Below are 23,592 nucleotides of genomic sequence, written 5' to 3'. Positions count from 1 at the left end.
CTAACTTTATTGATTGATTGATTTGATTTGATTTGATTTGATTTCTATACCGCCCTTCCAAATATGGCTCAGGGCAGTTTACACAAATAACAAATAGATAATCCCTGTCCCCAAAGGGCTCACAATCTAAAAATATATTGGATTGGACTGGATCTGATATTTTGAGTGGTGCACTGGCCTACTCAATACATATATGTGGTGTGAGGAAGTGGTTTGGATGAGACCCCAACAACTAACAACCCCCCCACGCACACGATTAGGAGAAGCAGAAAGGGGAGTTGGAAGAGAGAGCAGGATATGCATGACCCTAACTGGAGGGGACAGTTCATTTATATTTTCTGAACCGGTCTCATCCATGAAATCTAGGTCATTTAAAATAATAATAATAATAATAATAATAATAATAATAATAATAACAACAACAACATTTATATCCCACTCTTCCTCCAAGGAGCCCAGAGCGGTGTACTCCGTACTTAAGTTTCTCTTTCACAACAACCCTGTGAAGTAGGCTAGGCTGAGAGAGAAGTGACTGGCCCAGAGTCACCCAGCTAGTATTATAGCTGAATGGGGATTTGAACTCAGGTCTCCCCGGTCCTAGTCCAGCATTCTAACCACTACACCAGATATTCAAGATGGCTTCATCCACATTTACCGCTGGGATATCTGCTATACTGCATTAATTAACTAATTATACAAAAACAGGAAGCTTTCTATGCTTAATGCAGAGTTAGAAATATACATGCAGTATGTGAAGTCCTGGAGATAACAAGAGCTACAAATTTGGGATTATATGAAATAACACTGGGAATTCCAAAGACACGATAGGCTACAGTCCAACACAGAGGTAGACATGCTTAAACCCATTTGAATTCATTAAGCTTAAACATGCCTAAACTCTGGGCCGGTTCTTGGCCATATCTTAAATTTGTCTCTGAGTATAGAAGAACACTTCAAATACGGGCACAGAGGGAGGCCAGCAGTGGCCCAGGTGCTGCCTCTGCGATGCCCCCCTCCAGCCCCCCAGTCCTGCATCTGACATCAGATGCAGGGAGAGTTTAGCCACACACCCCATGTCAGACGTCAGATGTGTGGGTGTGGTTTCGCTCCCAAACGGGTCTGCGTAACCCCGTTTAGGAGCTCCGTCGGCCAGCGCTGCATTCACAACACAGCTGGAGCTACTCTCTCTGCCTTTTAAAGGCAGACAGAGCTGCTCCAGCTGCATTGCAAATGCAGCACTGGCCGCTCTAACTCCCAAACAGGGCTGTGCAAGCTGCTCTGGCCGTGCTGTGAGCGCAGCGCTGGCTGATTTTGCTCCCAAATGGGGCCGAGTGGTCCCATCTGGGAGCAAAATCACACACACCCCAGTCTGACATCCGATGCGGGGGGAGTGTCTGGGGCCACGAGGCGCAGCCCGTGAGAGGCGGCGGCCAAGGTTCTTTGAACCCATTCGCCCAATCGTGGCTCCGTCCCTGATCAAATATGCTCTGAAGCTAAGCAAATTCCCTTCCATTCAACAGGAGCTTTCCCAGATGGGTGGCTTTACTGTCTAAAGTTAAGCTATTTTGAGCACTGGGCCAAAGCACTACTGTACTTTTTTAGCGCATGTAATGCTCAGTAACTGAGGATCGTCAGGAGCAAAGCTGAATAAGGCCATTGGCTGTATGAACAGCACCTTCTGTCACTGTCCTGACATCGCTATAAATATTTCCCTCGTATGTGTTGCAGAAGGTGTTCTCCCTGCGTGGTGTACAGTGCAAACACCAGTGCAAAGGTTTTAATATAATTTTACTTGTGAGACAAAGGCACTCAGAGATCAGTACAGAACGTGCTGACTCATATACAAAGGAACAGGAAGGAGAACAGAAACTCCTAGCTAGCTCAACCAATACCAAGGAAACTATAGTGCCCCCTCTGGCTTCATAGTAAATCACATGCAAACTATACAGCAACCTGGGCTGTAACTGTTGCGTATTCCAATGGTATGAACTCCCCCCAAGCCTAAGTCTAGCAAAGCTGCACTCAGTCACTATTTGAAAAACCTTCAGGAGAGGATTTTACAAGTGGCATAGCAATTTACATGAGATTTGGGAGATCATGTTGCATTATAGACAACAGAGTATCATAATATCTTTGAGCTTTAATTCTGCAAAGTCTTTTAAAAATGTCTCCTTTTTCTTTTCACTTTGATGTAAAAACAAATGGCAATTTCTAACAATATAGATGCTCTCAGTTTTCTTGCCAGCTTGGTTTTAGAGTGTGCATGCTACTCTGTTAGTAAAAGATCATGTAATCTTATGCATGCTTACTCTGAAGTAAGCCTACTGCTTTAAGAATACTCATATTGATAGCAGAAAAAATGAAAAGCAAGCTTTTGATAATTTTTCTTCTTCTGCTACAACTACTACAACTACTACTACTAAGGATATTTATTACCACCCATCAACCAAAGTTCTCAAAGCAGTTTACATAGAAAAATAAATAATACATAAATAAGATGGTCTCCTGTCCCCAAAGGGCTCACAATCTAAAAAAATATTTTTTGATGTTTTCTCTCTCTTAAAAGTTCAGTCTCCAGAAAATAAATAGTGGAAATTTACTAATGACTGTACAGGAGAACCTCAATATCCACAGGGGTTCTGTTCTCTGCAATTACCACGGATACAGGAACTGCGAAGACTGGGTTTATAGGGCAATGGGATCACGGGGTTAGGTTCCCAGTGGCCTGGAAATTAACAAGAAACCCCATGAAAAAAGGTTTAAAAGGGAAAAATAAAGTGCCCTATTGTGCTCTGAGGGACTCCAGCAATCCAGCAATGCCCCCCCCAATTGAGAAATAGTCCATTTTATAGCTTTTTTGGCCAAGTTTTTAGAGAAAATGAGCCACAAAATGGCTCCGTCTCACAAAATGGCTGCCGGAAATGACCTCCACGTTCATTTCCAGCAGCCTCCAACCCACAGATAAGTGGAGTTATCCTCTTTTTTGCCATTTTTCATTCACGTATGCTGAGGTCATGTGTCAATCAGCCAGCCACGGATATGCAAAACCATGGATGGTGAATCTGTGAATATGGGGGGTCTCTTATACTAATCATCTTAGACCCCCCCCAAATAAATGCATGTTCCTTTTAACAAACTGATAATAATGATCAAAATATTACAATAAACCTGAACGATCATGCAGAGAGGAAAACAAACAAACATTTTTCTTTTGTAGAACCTGGTGTTTTCAATAAAGTTTGAGAATTGCCAGGGACATGAGAAATACTGTTTTACAGATGAAAGGATTTTCCAATGCCAGATGGACACTAAGGATTAAGAAACCCCATCATTTTCTGCCTCTTCCTCCAAGACATCAGTCGGCAACAACTAAGGAGAAGACTGTGTGGTAGTACTGTATGGATTTTGGATGAAAGTATATGCCATCTAAACATTTTGAAGGCATATACATTTTTCCGTTAGTTCGAGATTTGGTTATATCCTTTAGGCTATAAAACAAAATATACAATAGAACACCCTTGAAATTATTATGTCAGTAAAAAAAAATCCGAATGGTTTCAAGAAACGCTAGGAAAATATTGATTATCAATGTTAGGATTAATGAACTTCCTTCATGAAAGATTACATGAAAGCTACATCTCTATGGAAGTGATGTTTGTTCCATTGTATGTGCTAGTATTTATATGTTGCTTGGTTTAAATTGCTTCAGAAACAAAACTAGTGTGTGTGTGTCACATTTTATTATTATTATTATTATTATTAGTAGTAGTAGTAGTAGTAGTACATTTAGTACTATGAGGTTGAAAGGGGTTAATGATACCTCTTGTTTTAACTCAGTTTAGCCATAGCTGATGCAGCTAAGTGTCCGCACCTGTTAGGGTCAGCCAAGCTGCTATCTTGACATGAAATTAACAGTCAGCCCTCTCTATTGTATCTAGCTCACACACCAGGTCTCCCCCTTCCCCCTAACAACAACTGTGTTTTAGAAACCACTGAAACTAATAGAAAAAAAGAATTCCAAATAAGCCCAATATAAAAAGGGAGAGATTAAGTTACACCTTTGACCTTCAGAATGAAAACAGCAAAACTAGATTAGATACTACAGATTCAAGGCATAAAGATTCGGCTTTTCAGCTCAATTTATTCTTCCATGAAACTCCCAAGGTAACCTCCTTTAGTGCTGTCTATGAAAATAAAGAATTTTATGATGAGAAATGGAAAGAGCACAGAAAGCTACTTAGCTCCTCTCTCTCTCTGTCTCTCTCTCTTTCTCTCTCATATGTACATATTTTATTTATGTCAGTCTGTTTCTCCACCACCTTTGCTTTTTTTTTTGACATTTAATTAACCAGATGCCTCTGATGTCAAAACAAACATAAAATATGGCTGCTTGCAGGGAATATGAACCTAATTAAGATGAAGTTTTGGACAAAACATAAGACAAGGTTTGAATTCTCATCAGGTTCTAATCCACTTTATAAAATGTTCCCAGATGTTTGTGAGCTTCCAAGTCCATCTTTCTATCTAGAGAAGCTAATGCTTTTATTAAAAATTGCAATATTAATCATTTTCGAAAGAGGTGATTTTATTTGGAACATCAGGCCATGCGTATTGCTGGCATGAGTCCATTAACTTCACTGTAACTAAGGATGAGTTTGACCCACCTTAGAATTTGACTCACCTTTCTGAAAACATTTAAACTAAATTATGCACGGAAACATTTCAGTTCTGTCCTGTTCCATAACTCTTTTCTCTAACATGTAAATGGGTTTGTTTCAATGTGCAGGGAGTATACTTTTTCTTTTTCTTTTTTTGCTGGGTAGCATTTAGACACACAACTTGAACTGGAGGGATATACTAGTATGTTTAGCTTTATGAATACATGCATGGCGAATAAGGAAATGGGAGAGAAAGGAAGGTACACAACAGAAAGGGTTGGGTGTGGAAAAGGTGAGCAGGGGTCATAGTTGAGGAAGGTGGTGTGTGGAGGCTAGGGATGGAGAGGGAAGGTACACAGGGAGTTGGGGAGACTGGCTAAATAGGGATTAGCAGAACAGAAGGGAACTATGGAATAGAAGGGGAAGAAAGGACTTTTCTTCTGAGATATGGAGAAGCCGTCTGAGAAAATTCTCTAATGTTTCTCTTCAAGAGGAACCCTAAAATTCTGCTTTGAATTTCATTTTGAAGAATTTTTTGTCTTAACCCTGTATTTCCCATTTGTGCTGTTCCTCCCCAATTCCTTGTAGATCTCCTTGTTTGTTTATTTATTTATCTATCAAATTTGTACACCACCCCAAACCTTCATCTCTGGGTGGTTAACAATAACATAAAACCAGTTAAAAACATATACAAAAAACTTAAAAACAATTTAAAAGTAAACCAGAGATTAAAACCCCAGAAAATTTTTTAGGGAGCTGAGAAAGCATGGGCAAAAAGATGGGTTTTAAGGTGTTTAGTGAAAATTGCTAGAGATGGAGAGGATCGTATCTCAGCAGGGAGCGCATTCCACAATCTCGGGGCAGCGACTGAGAAGGCCTGTCTCTGTGTAGCTACCAAACGAGTTGGTGGTAACTGGAGATGGACCTCCTCAGGTGACCTCAATGAGCGGTGGGGCTTATAGTGAAGAAGACACTCTTTTAGATACCCATGGTCTAAGCCATTTAAGGCTTTATAAGTTATAACTTGCACTTTGTATTTTGTCTGGAAACCTACTGGCAGCCAGTGTAACTCCATCAGTAAAGGAGTAGCATGGTCTCTCCGAGATGACCCAGAGACCAACCCGGCTGCCGTATTCTGAACCAACTGAAGTTTCCAGACTATGTACAAAGGCAGCCCCACATAGAGCGTATTACAGAAGTCAAGTCTGGAGGTCACCAACAGATGTACCACTGTTTTGAGGTCACTGATCTCGAGAAATGGGCGCAGCTGTGTATCAGCCGGAGCTGATAGAAAACAGCCCTGGCCACTGCCTCAACCTGAGAAACCAGGGAGAGGTGTGAATCCAGAAGTACTCCCAGACTGCGAACCTGTTCCTTTTGGGGAAGTGTGACCTTCTCCCTCATCCAGCCCATTACTGCTTCCAGGCAGGCATTTAGGGAGGATATGCCAACTCCTGAAGAAGCTGACATGGAGAAGTAGATCTGGGTGTCATCAGCATACTGGTAACACCCAGCTCCAAATCCCTTGATGATCTCTCCCAGCGGTTTCAGGTAGATGTTAAAAAGCATTGGAGAAAGTATGGAGACTTGAAGGACACCATACTTAAGCTCAGATTTTGAAGAGCAACAGTCTCCAATCGATACCATTCCACCAATCCTACCACTCAGAATCTATCCGAGAGGTAGGAGTGGAACCACTGTAAAACAGTGCCTCCCACCCCCAACACCCTCAGACATTCCAGAAGGATACTTGATAGTATCAAAAGCTGCCGAGAGATCCAAAATGACCAACAGAGTCACACTTCCTCTGTCAATTCCCAATTGGAGATCATCCATCAGGCCAACCAAGGCAGTCTCCACTCCATAGGCCACCCGAAAACCAGTTTGAAATGGGTCTAGATAATCAGTTTCCTTCAAGATCACCAGGAGCTGAGAGGCCACCACCCTCTCAATTACCTTGCCCAGCCATGGGAGGTTGGAAACAGGCCTATAATTGCTCATCTCCAAGGGATCTAATGCAGGCTTATTTAGAAGAGGTCTAATGATTGCCTCTTTAAGACAAAGAGGCCTCCTGCCCTCCCTCAGAGAAGCATTTATGATTTCCACCAGGCTGTCTACAACAACATCCCTGCTAGATCAAACAAGCCATGTTGGGCAATGGTCAAGAGAACAAGTGGTAGGCCTCACCACTCCAAGCAACTTGTCCACATCCTCAGGAGTCACGAACTGAAACCGATCCAGTTGAGGAGTTGTTGGGCACCTCCAGCTCAGACATCAAATTAATTGTGGAGTCTCCATCTAGGTCAGCCCGAATCCAGGAGATTTTATCTGCAAAAAAACTCTTCAAACACATCACAGCGGGTAGGAATGTGCACAGACTGGTTCGGAGGCCATTCTAAAGGCCTCCAGACCGGTCCGGTCACTGGGTGGTTTTGGTTCAGGTGGGGAGTTTGGGGGCTTCCATTAAGGGCGGGGGGGGGCTTTACTTACCCCTCCCGCGCTTTCCACACACTGCCGCCGTAATTATTGAAGAAATTGCTCCTCCGATGGCTGTTCCTATTTTAAAAAATGGCTGCCCCCTTGAAGCCCTGGCCCCCTGCTGCTGCCTTGAAGCCCCCTCCCACCCCCTTAAATCTCGCCCCGGGCCCTTAAATCATGCCCCGATAACATTAAGAGGCGGGCGGCGGGGAGATGTCCTCCCGCCCCCTTCCCTGCTAGGCTGCAAAAGACTTTAGGAAGGCTTCTGCGCGCGCACGCGCAGAAGCCTTCCTAAAGTCTTTTGCAGCCTAGCAGGGAAGGGGGCGGGAGGACATCTCCCTGCCGCCCGTTTCCCTGCCGGTCTGCAAAAGTACTTTTACTTTTGCAAAGAACTTTGCAAAGAACTGTTTCTTCTTTGCAAAGTTCTTTGCAAAAGTAAAAGTACTTTTGCAGCCTAGCAGGGAAGGGAGCGGGAGGACATCTCCCTGCCGCCCGTTTCCCTGCCGGTCTGCAAAAGTACTTTTACTTTTGCAAAGAACTTTGCAAAGAAGAAACAGTTCTTTGCAAAGTTCTTTGCAAAAGTAAAAGTACTTTTGCAGACCGGCAGGGAAACGGGCGGCAGGGAGATGTCCTCCCGCCCCCTTCCCTGCTAGGCTACAAAAGACTTTAGGAAGGCTTCTGCGCGTGCGCGCGCAGAAGCCTTCCTAAAGTCTTTTGCAGCCTAGCAGGGAAGGGGGCGGGAGGACATCTCCCCGCCGCCCGCCTCTTAATGTTATCGGGGCATGATTTAAGGGCCCGGGGCGAGATTTAAGGGGGTGGGAGGGGGCTTCAAGGCAGCAGCAGGGGGCCAGGGCTTCAAGGGGGCAGCCATTTTTTAAAATAGGAACAGCCATCGGAGGAGCAATTTCTTCAATAATTACGGCGGCAGTGTGTGGAAAGCGCGGGAGGGGTAAGTAAAGCCCCCCCCGCCCTTAATGGAACCCCCCACCCCAGTGCCGGACCGCAGCTCCGCGGTTCCGTGCACACCCCTAACAGCGGGTAACTGATCACTCCAAATTCTGGTTCAAGGGAGGGGGAGCAGACACTGTTCTCTTCACAACCTGAACAACTCCGCTGGATGTGAACTCACAGAGGCAATTCGGGCAGAAAAGAACCACCTCTTTGCCGCACGTATTGCCTGAATATAGATCTTTAGATGTGCTCTATGTTGCAATCTGTCAGATTCGTCGGGTCTTTCTCCACTTGCGCTCCAGTCACCTACCTTGCTGCTTCAGCCCCTGTAGATCTTCCATATACCAAGGGGCCAATTTTGAAGTGGGTCAGAGGGGACGCTTGGGAGCAATCGTGTCTACTGCCCTGGTGAGCAAGTTGTTCCAATTCTCAACCAGGGCATCAACAGGATCATTAGTTAAGCCAACATTGAATCCCTTCAAGGCTTCTTGGAATCTTACTGGATCCAATAACCTATTCGGGTGGACCATTCTGATGGGCCCCTCACCCCTGCGGAGGTGGGAAGTGACTGTAAGTCCAACCTTAACCAGATGGTGGTCCGTCCATAACAATGGGGAAATCACAAGAGTCCCCACCCACGGAACACCACCCTGATCAGAGTAAAAGACCAAATTAAGTGTGTGACCTCCAATATGTGTTGGTCCAGAGACCACTTGGGATAGGCCCATAGTTGTCATGGCTGCTATGAACTCCTGAGCTACCCCGGACAGATTGATCCCAAAATGAACATTGAAGTCTCCCAGCACCAAGAGTCTGGGAGACTCCAACATGAGTTCCACGACCAAGTCAGTGAGCTCAGTTAGGGATTCCGCTGGGCAGCAGGACGATTGGTACACCAACAGAAGTCCCAATCTATCCCTGGTCCCCAAACTCAAGTACACACATTCAGTATGGTCTGATACCCTAACAGGGACCCTGGTAAGGGAGATGTCATCCTTATAGACCACAGCCACTCCACCTCCCCACCCACGTCCCCTCACCTACTCCTCTACAGAGGGAGAATTTCTCCTGGAGGGAGAAATTGGGACCAAACTGAACCACTAGCCTTCCCCAACCAAGTCTCGGTAATACGTACCAGGTCGGCTCCTTCATCCATGATCAAATCATGGATGAGTTCAGAATTATTTTGGACTGACCTGGCATTACAGAAGAACAGGGAAAGGCTATGTGGGTTGTTGGCAGTGCTCCCCAGGGTCAAAGAGCTGGCAGGACAGCCGGAAGGGGAGACAGCTATTAAATTTCTGACTACCCTTCCCCTGGAACGGCCTGCTGACTTGCCAATGTTACTTCTTCTATTCCCCACCACCACCGGGATAGCTGCCCCATAGTCAACAAAGGCACCCCCTGCCCCCCCATCTCCAGACAAACCCAAACACATTACAGCAACTTCAACCCAAGTCTAAAACATCTTAAAACTAATTCAACAGAAGTCCTCTAACCCTCGCCCTCGTTCTCCCCCCGAAGTGGCTCCCCCAAAGGGGCGACCCCCTTTGGTGTCTCCCCTTTGGTGGCAGGCCCGCTGCCACAAGGAGTATTCCTATAAAGCTTGAAACTGAGCAGGTGACTCGAGGAACAGCTGAGTCACTCAGGGGCTAGTCCCAGCCCTGCACTCACTCTCCACAGATGTTAACCTGAGGCTGCAGCCCCACAGCGGAAGCAAAGGCAGGCAGGCAACGGCAGAAGGAACCCCAGCACCCACCTGGTCTCTCACTCCAGGCAGCACTGGGTGGGAAGTAGATGGAGTCTCCCTTTCCCTCTCTGCTGGGCTTGTTAAAGACCTGTTAATCATACATGATTGTCCTGTGTGCATAATGAAAAAAGTCATTACATATTAAACAGATATAGTTAGAAGTATGTATCAAAGTGGGTGCAAGAATACCACTCTACAACACTCTTGATTAAGAATATTCTTTCCTCCGCACATCACTGAAATTTAGTTGCTCAATAAGAAGTGGAGGGGGCGGGGAGAAGGAAAAACATAGGTAAATAATGCTATGTGATACAGCTATGTGCTCTGTGAAAGGGGTCACCAACTGAATGGATATTCTGGAAGCCTTGTGAGATTTGTACTTAGTACTTTTTCCTGTAAAAGCAACTCATGAAAAGCTGTTTTCATCAAAACCTTGACCTTAGGTTTTCCAAATCTTCAAAGAGATCTGGTTCTGACAGGACCAATGAGGAAAATATATATTCCTCTCATTTATCTCATTGTTAAATTGAAGGCATATGAAATAAAATATATGCCTGAGCTATAATATTCAGTTCAGCTTTTTAATAGGAAAGAGAGCATTCTCCTTGATGTATCAAGTGTCCTAGATTTAGAATCATATATCTCATATTGACCTATATGTATAACTCAGTTTTATGCATTTCCTGTTTCACATGGTAGTTATTTGCAGAGAGAACATGTATCAGACTGTACCATGATATGGCAGCTGAGCTAACTTTTCTTCCCAGCCACTATATGCAGAGTGATGTGGTACATATCTATCTATCTATCTATCTATCTATCTATCCGTTTCTATACCACCTTTCATAAAATGTATCCCAAGGCAGATTAAAAAAAATTACATACAATAAAACTCCACAAAAATAACATTTAAAACACTGAAATCAGCGAACACAGTGAAACCACAGAACACCAAAGGTGAGCTTGTCCTGTTCTCTTTAGTTCTGATGTGTCCTTTCTGCATATTCCTGTTGCATGTACAGTAGATTTGCATGGAAATAAATAGGGCAACTTTTGTCCTATATGTGTATCACAGAGCTGCCACACACAGCATCCATGCATGGCATTGGGTGGGTACAATTTACTGGGGGCCAAGGGTACAGAGGGGCCAGTACAAGGCTGCTAGCCCATTGCAATGAGAGGCCCCTGACCCTCCACGCTGCCTGAGGAGGCAGCTGCATGCCTGGGCCCATGATCTCTGGTCCCAGACTCAAGAAGATAAGCTGCGGGGGAGGTAAGTTTTTGAAGGCTCCCTCCCCTCGCCCCTTTTGAGCCCTTTCTCCAATCATGAGAAAGGGCTCATGTTCTCCTTCACTACTGCAGTTTTTCCTTTTCTAACCTTAAAAGCAAAATCTTTGGTTTAGAGGATAGAAGAAGTGGGCTGCAGTGGTAGATTGGAATACTGAGCTGAGCACAAACCTGCTCTCCTATTCAAAGCAGACTGTGAGTGGGCCAATGCTTGCCTTGAAGCAGCTTATAAACACACAAACTGGGGAGTTCGCTCTTGTGAGTGCCCCTGTTCAAATGCTTGTAACACCTCTAGGGAACAGTATTTAAAGGGAAATTTTCATTCATGTGTAATCAGAGGAATAACAAGCTCTGAAGGGGCTGTGTGTAAGAACTTAATATGGGCCCCATCAGATAATTTCCCCATAGGGATCAATGGGAAACTCAAAAGAATTTCAAAAGGGTTTCAATATCTATCTTATAATCAATATGTTTAGGATCAGAGGATAGGCATGACAGTTTCTTCAGAGATGATAATTCAAAGATGTTTCAGCCATATGATACTTTGATCCCAAAAAAAGAGTTTAATGGCAGGGATATCAATGTGACAAAATCAAGAAATATACATACAAATTCAGAAAAAAATTAAAAGATATTTAGGGGAAAACATAGATGATATTTGTGGATTATTGATTTACATGGCACATCAGAGGCACCCACTGAGTGAGACCCAGGCACTTGGGCTGGTGATTAGACCAGTTCCCCAATCTGCTTAATGACTAGGGATGTGCACAAAGCGTTTCATGCACTTCCGGGGTGGTGGTGAACAGGCACTTTAAATGGAGGGAGGCATGTCTTACCTGCCCCTCCGTCACTCCTCTACTGCCCCTCGCCACCCCAGTGTAGCACTGTCCATAACAAACAGCCCTGCTATCTCTTCTTACAAATGATGCCATATGGGGACTTCCCATTTGGGAACAGGAAGTTCCGTGTTCCCAGTATCCCACAGGCATCATCATCATGTAAATGGTGTTTACACATGCACAGATGCCATCTTGAGTGCTCAGCAAAAACAAATGTAAAAACCAATACATAAATGGACAAGTCAAATTTAGCCACAAACACAGCATTGTGGTGTTTTATTTGCTTGCGGCTTGGAGAAGAAATAACGGCACCTTGTGAACCATTACACTAATAAAACAAAATTTACTCAACATGCTTTACAACAGGAATATTTTAGGGCTCATTGATGTTGTGGAGATAAAGGAAGATATTTAATTATGAACTTCACTCTTCCATCGAAATAAATTGGACTTAGAAGTGCTTAAGGTTGTTGGATCATGGCCAGTTTTTATAGCCATTATACAGAGAGGCCCACAGAATAGGACTGCGGTCCTAAACACCCTTAATAGGGGGTGAGTTGAAATAACTGAGGCTCACTTCTGAGTATAGACTTCATCTATAATCACCTTAGGATTAACCAGGCTGTCAATTGTGATATCATGTATAATTTTCACAGAGAGGGACTTAAGTAACTCCCCTAATGAGAAGTAAAGTAGTGCAAGGCCATTTCTCACATTATGTGGTAACAAACCCAGGGCTGAAACTCATCCAACAAGAGGATATAGCCAATACCAACACCCAGGAAAGTGTACCTGCATGACACATGTTTGCTAACACATATTTGTTACATTCACAGTTTTAGATGTAACATACCTTCTAATGCAATCCAATAAATATTTACTTGGAAGTAAGTCCCATTACATTCAATGGGGCTCACTCTTGGGTTTGTGCATGCATAGGATTGCAGTCATGTGGGAAGCTTGTACAATCTCAAACCACCTCATATTTGAAACTGCAGAGAAGAGACAGAACTGGCTGTGTGGGCTTCCTTCTTCCATGAAGGACAGCCCGCACAGTAAATCACAGCCAGAGCTGAAGGAGGATCTTCCTCCCTCAACTCTGGTTCCAGGAGATGCAGACTGCAGTTCCAAATTTGGATGAAATGCAGGCTGTGTCAAACCTCAGATTTCAGTGACAAAACTCACAACAAGCCGAGAGTTAAGATTTGAGGCAGAAAATCGAAAACCCGTGTACATCATTGCGCAGGACTGCAGTTGCACTCTTTTGGACATAACACATGCAGAACCTCTTGATCCTTCAACTGTGGTTCCATGTTACATATAAATGCATTTACTTGAACCAAGTAGTTGCTTAAAGCATCTTAAACTTGGGACGCCATACTGACCATAAGATCAGAACAGAGTGTTCTCAATCTGTTTTCTTGGCCAAATAAATGAAATTGCTTTACTCTCTAGTTACTTTTCTTTTCCAAAGCTGAGTATTGTTTATGACACTTTCCTGACATACTTAAAGAAACACAATTCCCCCAGCTGTTTCTCTGAACAAGAGTTAACTTTCTGTCTTAAAAGACACTCTCTTCTGTGCTTTGATCTCCATTAATCTAAGAGTAGCTAGACATAAAACAAGATCTATTTTTCTATGGTTTCTTCTGTACACTCATGATTAGAGTTATGCCGAACATTCTCCTGTTTCAGTTTTCAGGTTCAAAGTATTTCTTTTTGAGCAAGAGAGAGGTTGTTTTTTAAAAAAAAAACTTAATTGTAATAGTATGCTCTATTTTTCCATCTTATTCACTCCCATTGCTCCTCTTGATGCCCCTCTTTGCTCTGTTTTTGATTTTAATTATTTTTTTATTTGAATATCCATAAAATTGGAGATCACGTAGTGGCTGAGATGACATCACCACATTACATAACCAATCAGATTTGACTATAGGCCTGCATCATGGAAGGCAAATTAAGTCAGTTCAGAATTAGTTCAATGCTTCCTGAATGTGCAAACCATTTCAAAACAATCACTGAAAGATCACTAAAGGGAAGTACACTTTTTTCAAGCGGCAGGATGCTTTGCTACACTGCTGAAATGTTGTTGGTAAATGTTGAGTACTTTTGATTCATCCCTACAGACAGTGGATGTGGCCCAAGACATTTTATTGGATGAGGCAAATATGGTGCCCTCAGGTTCATGCTGCTGAGGCAGCATCAACAGCATGCAAACAATCTCAGACTATGCCACCAAGCCTGGCAGTGGAAATAGAGGTGTTTCTAGGTTGCATTGGTGAAGGAAGAGAGTGGAAAGGGTGAAATAAGACGTGTATCCCAGCTGGGTGAGGAGAGAGAGGACAGCATGTCCTAGGGGTGTGCACAAAACTGGATTTGCTGGTTTGGTTCAAATCTGAACCAGATTTGAGCCAACCCAGCCCAGTTTGGTTTTGGCCTGGTCAAGCCAGACCCAGTTCAAGTTTGAACCGAGCCGGCTTGACCGGCTCAATGCTATACTGGTAAAGGGGAATCTGGCGAGGGTTCCCCTTTACCAGTATTGGGCAGGGTTTTCCCCCTTACATATAGAGGAGGTGGTGGGGGGAGGATAAAATGAACTTACAAGTATGAGCCACGGTGGCGGCCATGGGAGAGGGTGGGGGTGGCAGTGGCTCCTCCCCACACCCGCTGGCCTCCCCCTGAGTAGCCCGGGTCAGTTTGGGCCCAGTTCAGGCCTCTGCAGAAGCATGGAGGTCACTAAAATTGTCTCTGTGCATGCATGGAGGCCATTTTAGTGACCTCCATGCCTCTGCAGAGGCCCAAACTCACCCCAAACTGGCCCAGGCTATGTGGCGGGGAGGCAGCAGAGGAAGGGGCAGCCTCCACTTCCCCTGCCACCCGCCCCCCCAATGGCCACCAATGCTACAGTCACAGCATGTAAGTACATTTTAACTTCCCTCCCGCCCCCTATTTATTTATTTAATTTATTTAATTTATTTATTTATTTATTTGATTTATATACCACCCTTCCGAAATGGCTCAGGGCGGTTTACAATTACTATATTACTATATTACTATATTACTATATTTACAATTACTATATGTAGGAAAGCCCCCTGCCTGTACTAGTAAAGGGTAATTGTTAACATGTTCTCCTTTACCAGTATAGCTCTGAACTGGCTTGGTTAGATCCTGAGCCCGTCAAGCCCGGATCGAACTGAGCTGGCTCGCACACCCCTAGCATGTTCCAGTGTGGAAAGGCAGTAGCCACTGCTCCCCTCCTCATTTCTGTGCCTTGCTCTGCCTCACGGAAAGGCTTCCCCTGCCTACATATTTTTATTTATTTCATTTATATGCCACCTGACTCCAAAGGCTCTAGGTAGTTCACACAACTAAACACACATACAAAACAAAATAAAACAAACTCTTAACAACAGCCATTTTAAAACATTCAGAGATTACGAAAAGCCTGGCTGAAAAACTCAGGCTATTTATGCTACCCTTCATAAGAACATAAAAGAACATAAGAACAGCCCTGCTGGATCAGGCCCAAGGCTTATTTAAATGCAAATAGCAGCCTTAAATACCTTCCACCAATACCATGTTGTCATTTGGAGACCCAAGAGCTTACATATAACTGAGCAGACATGCAGTTTAATAAATGGGGATATTCTCTCATTTCATGACCTTTCTAGAACGTGGTATAAATCAAATACATTGTGTGCAATACAAATGCTTCTTCTTGACTGTCAAGGAAGGAGCAATGACTCACCAAATCTGTGGCTAACTTGTGTGTCATTCTGCACTTCCCTCCGTAATAAGGCTCCCATAATTTTGATCTTAATGAGTTATCTTTTGAAGAAAAGTGGAAGTCTAACCCTATGGTTAGAGTTACCCCTGATAACTGGGCATAGAGTTACCTTTCAAAGTGGTGGTTCTATTTCTGTTGAGCAAGGGGAGAACAACTGTCTCTATTCCGCCCCAGCATGGCATCCATCCAATGGCTGTTGCTGGTGTCTATCTGGTTTATCTCCCTCCCTCCCCCCCCTCTCTCTCCCTCTCCCTCTCCCTCTCTCTCTCTCTCTATCTTGTGAGCCTTTAGGGGCAGGGAACCATCTTCTCATCCTCATCCTCATCCTCATTTTGTATAAATCACTTTGCAAACATTTTGTTGGAAGTGGTATATAAGTAGTAGTAGTAGTTGTTGTAGTGGTAAGTAGTACTACTAGTAGTATGGTGATCCTTACTTAAGGCCACATCCTATTGTCCCAGGGCTAATTGCTTCCTCTCCCTCTGTTCCCAGTCATACGAATACAAATACGACAAATATTTATATACCGCGTTTCAACAAAAAGTTCCCAAAGCAGTTTACAAAGATACAAATAAACACATAAATGTAATGGCTCCCTGTCCTCAAAGGGCTCGCAATCTAAAAAAAGAACATAAGATAGACACCAGCAACAGCCACTGGAGGGATGCTGTGCTGGGGTTGGAGAGGGCTGGTTGCTCTCCCCCTGCTCAAAAAAGAGAATAACCACTTTAAAAAGGTGCCTCTTTGCTCAGTTAGCAGGGGTAATACCCATGTGGGGCAAAATGCTATAGATCTTTGGTGGAGGAGCCTGAATCAGGGATGATAACAGGCCAGTATCTTATTGGTTTACAAGCTGGGAATAACCAAACAAATTTGTGCTAATATATAACTGTAAGAAGAGGTATTTTAATCATGCTGTAAGGAAATAAGGTGAAACTATCTGTGTCTTCCCCACTTGGTAGGTGCTGGATGTAGATTTTGCTCTTGAACTCAAGATCCAAACAGCAAGATCACGAGATACAGCACTCAACTGAGTGTGAGGCACTCTCCGGCCTAAGGATCTTGGTGAGTTGGTAGAAGTTTGATCAGTAATGTAAATTGGGAGTTTTGCCCAGCCTCAGAGCCCCCCTCAAAGCATTTAAGATGTCCCCCTTCACTTTATTGCTCTCCCCATGTTATACTTAGTAACCCATATGTTCAATTTTCTTGCCTTCAGGGATGATTCACTTTGGCAGGCACTCCTGCGCAAATGTAAGCTGCCTCAACAGCTTATCCATATCATTTGAGGGGCAAGAAATTAACCCTTAACATATTGCAGTCAGGCAGGCTGAAGGCCAAAGTCAATTTTGCTGGCAGATTGGTTTAGCTGAAGGAGCAGGTGGCCTCCTTCAACACCACTTGCCCATACTGAGGGAATGCTGGGAATCTAAGAGTTCATAAAGGATTGTTCAAATCAAACAATCCATAAAGTGTTTAAGTCAGCACTGGGCCCAGATTGGCCTTCTGCTATCACCTGAGTTCTCAGGTCTTAAGGATTATGAGCTATGGTCTGCATGTTACAGCTGAAACTGTGTTGCGGGTTAAACCACATGTTAATAAGTACCCATAGATTTTCATGACATATTATTTATGCCCTTAACTAAAATTTATTTTTCAAGGTAGAATTGCTATGATTTTTTTATTCAGGAATATTCTAGTTGAAAGGCATAAAGTTCCATAATATATATGCCCAGCGGATGCAACAGAGTAGATTATTCTTCTTACATCCCCAGTCCACATTCAGTAGATACTTTTTGTAAATCTGTGTTTGTTTATTTATTTTTATTTATATATTACATTCCTATATTGCCCAAAGCTTGTGTCTCTGGGTGGTTACAATTAAAATAATTTTAAACATCAAATCACTTAACAATTAAAATCATTTAAAACATAAAATTTTAAAAAAATTTAAAACCCAGTATTTTTTTAAAAAGATTTTTTTTCCCTTTTAGAACCACAGATCTAATTAAAAGCCAGGGTGAATAAATGCATCTTCAGTGCCTTTTTAAAAGTTGCCAGAGATGGGCAGGCTCTTATCTCAACAGGGAATGCATTCCAAAGCCCAGGTGCTGCAACGGAGAAGTTCCCGAGTAGCCGCCAGGCATGTTGGCAGCACCTGCAGATGAACCTGTCCAGATGATCTTAGCAGGTGGTGGGGCTCATGGCGAAGATGTTCTCTTAAATACTCAGCACCTGAGCTGTTTAGGGCTTTATAGGTAATAACCAGTACCTTGTATTTTGTCTGGAAACGTATCAGCAGCCAGTGTAGTTCTTTCAACATAGGAGTAATATGGTCTCTCCTAGATGACCCAGAGACCCATCTGGCTGCCACGTTCTGAACAAACTGCAGTGTCCAGACTACATACAAAGGCAGCCCTATACAAAGTGCATTACAGTAATCCAGCCTAGATGTTACCAGCCTACGTACTACTGTTTTGAGATCGTTCATCTCAACAAACAGATGCAGCTGGCATATCAGCTGAAGCCAATAAAAAGCACCTCTGGCTACTGCCTCAACCTGGGATACCAGGGAGAGGTTCAGATCCAGAAGCATCCCGTAGCTGTTCCTTCTGGGGGAGTGTGACCCCATCCAGAACAGACAGATCAAAATCATCTCCTGAGTTCCAGCTCCACACAATAAGTACCTCTGTCTTATATGGATTCAGTCTCGGTTCGTTAGTCCTCATCCAGCCTATTACTGCCTCCAGGCAGGTGTTTGGGAAGGTTATGCCTTCTCCTGATGATGTTGACATGGAGAAACAGATTTGGGTGTCATCAGCATACTGATAGCACCCTGCACCAAATCTTCTGATGATCTCTCTCAGCAGTTTCATGTAGATGTTAAACAGCATTCGAGACAATATGGAGCCCTGAGGGACACCATACAAAAGCTCAGATTTTGAAGGACAACAGTCTCCAAGAGACACCATCTAGAATCTGCCTGTGAGGTAGGAGCGGAACCACTGCAAAGTAGTGCAACCCTCCCCCAGTCCCCTCAGACATCCCAGAAGGATACTATGGTCAATAGTAACGAAAGCCGCTGACAGATCCAAAAGGACCAACAGAGTCACACTCCATCTGTCAATTCCTAATTGGAGATGATCCATCAGGCCGACCAAGGCAGTCTCCACCCCATAGCCCTCCTGAAAGCCAGTTTGAAATGGGTCTAGATGATCAGTTTCCTCCAAGACTGCCTAGAGCTGGGAGGCCACCACCTTCTCAATCACCTTGCCCAGCCATGGAAGATTGGAGACAGGCCGGTAATTGCTGTAATTCTTCAGAAGTGGTCCAATGATTTAAGGAGGCATTGTTGTCTCCTTGTCTTAAGGAGGCATCCTGCCCTCCCTCAGAGAAGCATTTATGCTCCCTATCAGGCCCTCTACAACAGCTTTCTTGCTAGATTTTATAAGCCATGTCGGGCAAGGATGAAGATGGCAGGTGGTGGGAAGCACTTGGCTCCAGATATCTTAAACATCCCCACTACCAATCCCCTACTATACTAGCAGCCCGACACGTCTGGAAGGAACTGGCAAGGCAACTAAACTCCGATCCCTATGCCCACATGGATATGACACTGTGGGGTAACCCACATATATTGATAGGCAAACAACCAATTTTGTGGAAACATTGGATTGATAAAGGGATTTACCGGTTATCACAGCTGATAAATGTAAATTATAGCTATAAACCCTTTGCACTCCTGCAAGAGGAGTTCCATCTACCTGGCAATATATGCAACTGAGACATACCATATTGGCTCAATTTGGTCCAGACGCCTTGGCGACCCCAGCAACTCCAGCTATCTTTGCGCCTTCCATTAAGATGGCCTCTCTCCCAAAACGAAATAAGTATCTATATGCCAGTGTGCATAGAGACATAGACCTGGGTTAGATTGACTTAGGGACAAATGGGACTTGGAACTTTCTGATAAACTGTCACCTGAGCAATGGCAAAATATTTTAAGTAGTGTTCAATGCAGTACATTGGATCTTAAATTGCGCCTCATCCAGCAAAAGATTATTTTCAGGGCCTACTGGACTCCTCTATACCTTATGCAATTAAAAATGTCATCAAATAGCAACTGTTGGAGATGCAATAATCCACAGGCTAATTTAACACATATGTTCTGGGAATGTTCCATAGTGCAAGGCTTCTGGAGAGAGGTCACTATGCAAATTAACTTAGTGCTGGATTCATCTCTTGCACTGAAGGATCGAAATGCAGTGTTGGGGTTTATTCCAACCAGCTGGGGACTAAAATACAGCTCTAAACAATGGCTTTGGCAGAGCCTGCTGGTTGCCAAGAGGTTGATATTGAGGCTGTGGAAATCTCCCAATCCCCCTCGGTGAGAGGATTGGGTACAGGACCTGCTTAAGCTTGCGGCACATGAAAAATGGGCCCTCTTAAAAGTAAATACATTGGATAAATGGTCTGAAATTTGGGATAACTTTCTTAATCTTTTCTTAGAATAAGAATCCTTCTGACCTATCCACATCTTCTAGTGCAATGGTGATTCTCCCTTCTTCTCTTCCCTTTCTTTCTTTCTTTCTTTCTTTCTTTCTTTCCCCTTCCTCTTCTTTCTTGGGGTGGGGGATGGGGTGGGGTGGGGTCAATTTCGGCATGTTGTTGCAAAATATAAATTGTTATAAAATGTTTAAAAACATTAAATAAATAAGATGGCACGTGGTAGGCCTCACTATTCCAAGCAACTTGTCCACATTCTCAGGTGTCATGAACTGAAACTGATCAAGCGTCTTCACATAAGGGGGGCAGCTGGACACCTCGGCATCAGACTCTGTAACAATTGTTTCCACATCTCCAGATAGACACATTAAAACTCAACTCACTCAGGATTTTAGACAGAAACTAAATTAAAATACCCACCCACCTTCACACACCACGAGGGCTTCTGAGCTTAGTCACTCGGGGGCAAACAAATATAAAAAGACACAAGCTGAAAGATGTTATTTTTGGTTAGGTATGAATATGGAGGAATCTATTTTGAACATTTAGAATTGCTGAAACGATCACATGTCCTTATGAACTCGGTATATTTTCTGCAGTGCTTTGTCAGTAGTTAATACTTTGCCATTATTCATTTCCATCAGTCTGAAAGATCTAAGACAACAATTCTGCTGTCTGAAATGATTTATGAACTCACTTTGGTTATGCAAATGTTCAGATTTCGACACTGAATCAAGCTACTGTGGCAACGTGTCAAACATTTTGTAAAGTGTTTAAGCAGTTGAATACACCTGTTTTCACTTACAGATCCCTTCAAGTCCATGGTAGTTTGACTCAAATCAGTGGTATACTTTGTTTGAATGATATTAAAGCATCTGAAAATTAAAACTACTATCTAGGTATAATGTCTAATGAAGCATAATTGTTCTGTTACTATTAAAAGGTTGATGTGAAACACCATCAGATTAGATAGGATTAGAGATTAGATAGAATTAGAGATTAGAAAATGATCGTGATGTTTTTTCACCCAAGCTTTTTAACTGCACTGTGGTTTTAAAGTGTTTTAAGGATTTTATTTTTAATCTGTTTTATGTTGTTGTAAACTGCCCAGAGATGGAAGTTTGGGGCGGTATACAAATTTGAAAAATAATACTTCTTCTTCTTCTTCTTCTTCTTATTATTATTATTATTATTATTATTATTATTACATTTATATCCCACTCTTCCTCCAAGGAGCCCAGATACTTGAGTTTCTCTTTCACAACAACCCTGTGAAGTAGGTTAGGCTGAGAGAGAAGTGACTGGCCCAGAGTCACCCAGCTAGTTTCATGGATGAATGGGGATTTGAACTCGGGTCTCCACGGTCCTAGTCCAGCTGCACATGCCTGTTGCTGCCATGCGCGCGCCACGATGGGCGCATGTGTGCTGGTATTTACGCGACTTCCTGGCAACGACGGGGGCAGGGGCGGCAGGGAGGAACGCTGCCGCCCCCAAAACTTCGATTCTAAATGCAGCGCTGGAGGGGGAAGAGTGGCGGGAGGGGTAAGTACTACCCCCCACCCTTAAAGGTAGACCCCCCTCAGTGCCTGACTGCGCCGCCATGGTTCCGTGCACACCACTAGGTTCTAGTGTTATGTTAGAGGGAGAAGAATTTCTCTCTATCCACTTTCTCCACACCATGCATGATTTTATAGACCTCTATCATGTCTCCCCAATAATTAATGCTCAACTGCTGACACTCCATACTATCTAGGAAGAGAGTCATAAAATACTAGTTGACCGGGCGCATAGCATCTGCGCCCCTAGTTCTCCCTGGCTACCCCCCCCTTCAGCCCCTTCTTCCCAACTCTTCCCCCAGGTGTCTCTAACCACCGCCCACCCTCTCACTTCTCTCCCCCCCTCTCCCCGCTTGTGGTTTCTGACCGGCTTGCTGGCCCGTTTGCTCCTGCTGCCGCTTCCTCACACTGGCGGCGCGCAGTGCCCGCCACGGCTGGTCCCGCCACCGTACGCCTACCCTCCCGCCATTTCCCTGGGCAGCAGCTCAACAGTCTCATGAATCCTGCCGCGCGTGAGCTCCACCGCCCAGCCAATCCGGCACCTCGGCTTCCCAGCCAATCCGCTGGGTTGCCAGGATGCATCCCCACAGAGGCACATCTACAGGGATTAATAATATAAATGTTACACAAAATGTGATGTATGGTGGATTGTACAAAGAACTACCAGAGAATCTATTGTGAATAATCTACACTTTTAGCAATACACTTTTATCATATGATAAATCAAACTTTTATCATATAATAAATTGAACTTTTATCATATATCATATAACAAACTTTTTATCATTGTGAGTATTCATCATTCCATAGCAATGTCAATGTCTAGCTGAGGCTGGGAGCATCACTGACTCAATTATGATGTCATGTTGCAAAGTAAGAGCTTGAAAACTTTTTCAATGAAAAGTTATGTCTCGCAGCCATAACAAGATGATCTAGTCTTACTTCAGTGAAGAGGTCTAATCCATGTAGGAAGTAGGAATGCAAACATTGTTTAATAAATCTAATGTTTAAACTGTTAAAATCGTATAGGTATATTAATTTAAGATGGGCTTACATACTGACTAACTTTGCATGCATGCACCTAATAATGTGTGCATTGGGGTAAGGGCAATTTTTGGCCATCTCCCCTTCTCTCTACTGGCCTTATGCCTCCATAAAAATATGGACCTGAAGGCTCCCAGCCCTCAGGGACATATTTTCAGGGGGCATTGGTGGCAACAATAAGGAAACAGGATCAGTGAAAATTGCCCCTCCCGATTCTAAGAAAATTTTCTTAGGTACCTACAGTTTTTGCCAATTTGTAAGTGACTGATTTTAAAAGTTTACCAATACTGTATTGCTAACCAGGGAAGGACTGTCTTAATGGTAAAACATGTAACCATTTTGTGTTTTATATTTCTAGTAGGCATACTGACTCCTGCCCTGGAATGACCAGGGATTTCTCACAGGCAAGGAAACCCCATATTTCCATCAAAGGGGTTGGATCCTTTGAACAAGAGAAATTCAAACTTTCCATTCAAACTTGTCAAAAAATGTAGGACAAACTCAAAGGAACAAGAAGTGATACTGAAGGTGAACCAATACTGGGAACTCTGAAAATACATATCAAATGGGTAGATTTTTATTTTTAAACCTTGTTTAAAGGCTCTAATTAGACAAAGAGAGTTTGCAAGACACATTTATTGCTGAAAATTTATTTACATCTTTGCACTTTTTCCCAGCTGAATGAACTGAAGTGATTTAGAAGAAAGGATTTTTATAGTTTGATTTAAGGCAG

General features: G+C 43.5%; 1 long non-coding RNA gene across 1 annotated transcript in view; it reads left to right on the top strand.

Moving 5' to 3' along the window:
- The first annotated feature begins 7,938 nt into the window (after nucleotides 1-7,938).
- The window catches only part of LOC128349222 (uncharacterized), a 37,461-nt gene continuing 21,807 nt past the window's right edge, over nucleotides 7,939-23,592 (top strand). The window contains exons 1-2 of the long non-coding RNA XR_008318631.1: nucleotides 7,939-8,085; nucleotides 16,719-16,821. This is a non-coding gene — a long non-coding RNA (uncharacterized LOC128349222). The remainder of the gene's footprint in view (nucleotides 8,086-16,718; nucleotides 16,822-23,592) is intronic.

Source organism: Hemicordylus capensis, chromosome 3, assembly GCF_027244095.1.
Source record: "Hemicordylus capensis ecotype Gifberg chromosome 3, rHemCap1.1.pri, whole genome shotgun sequence".
NCBI lineage: Eukaryota > Metazoa > Chordata > Lepidosauria > Squamata > Cordylidae > Hemicordylus > Hemicordylus capensis.
Note: the sequence above shows the minus strand (reverse complement) of the source record. Positions and strands in the feature narration are given on the sequence as shown.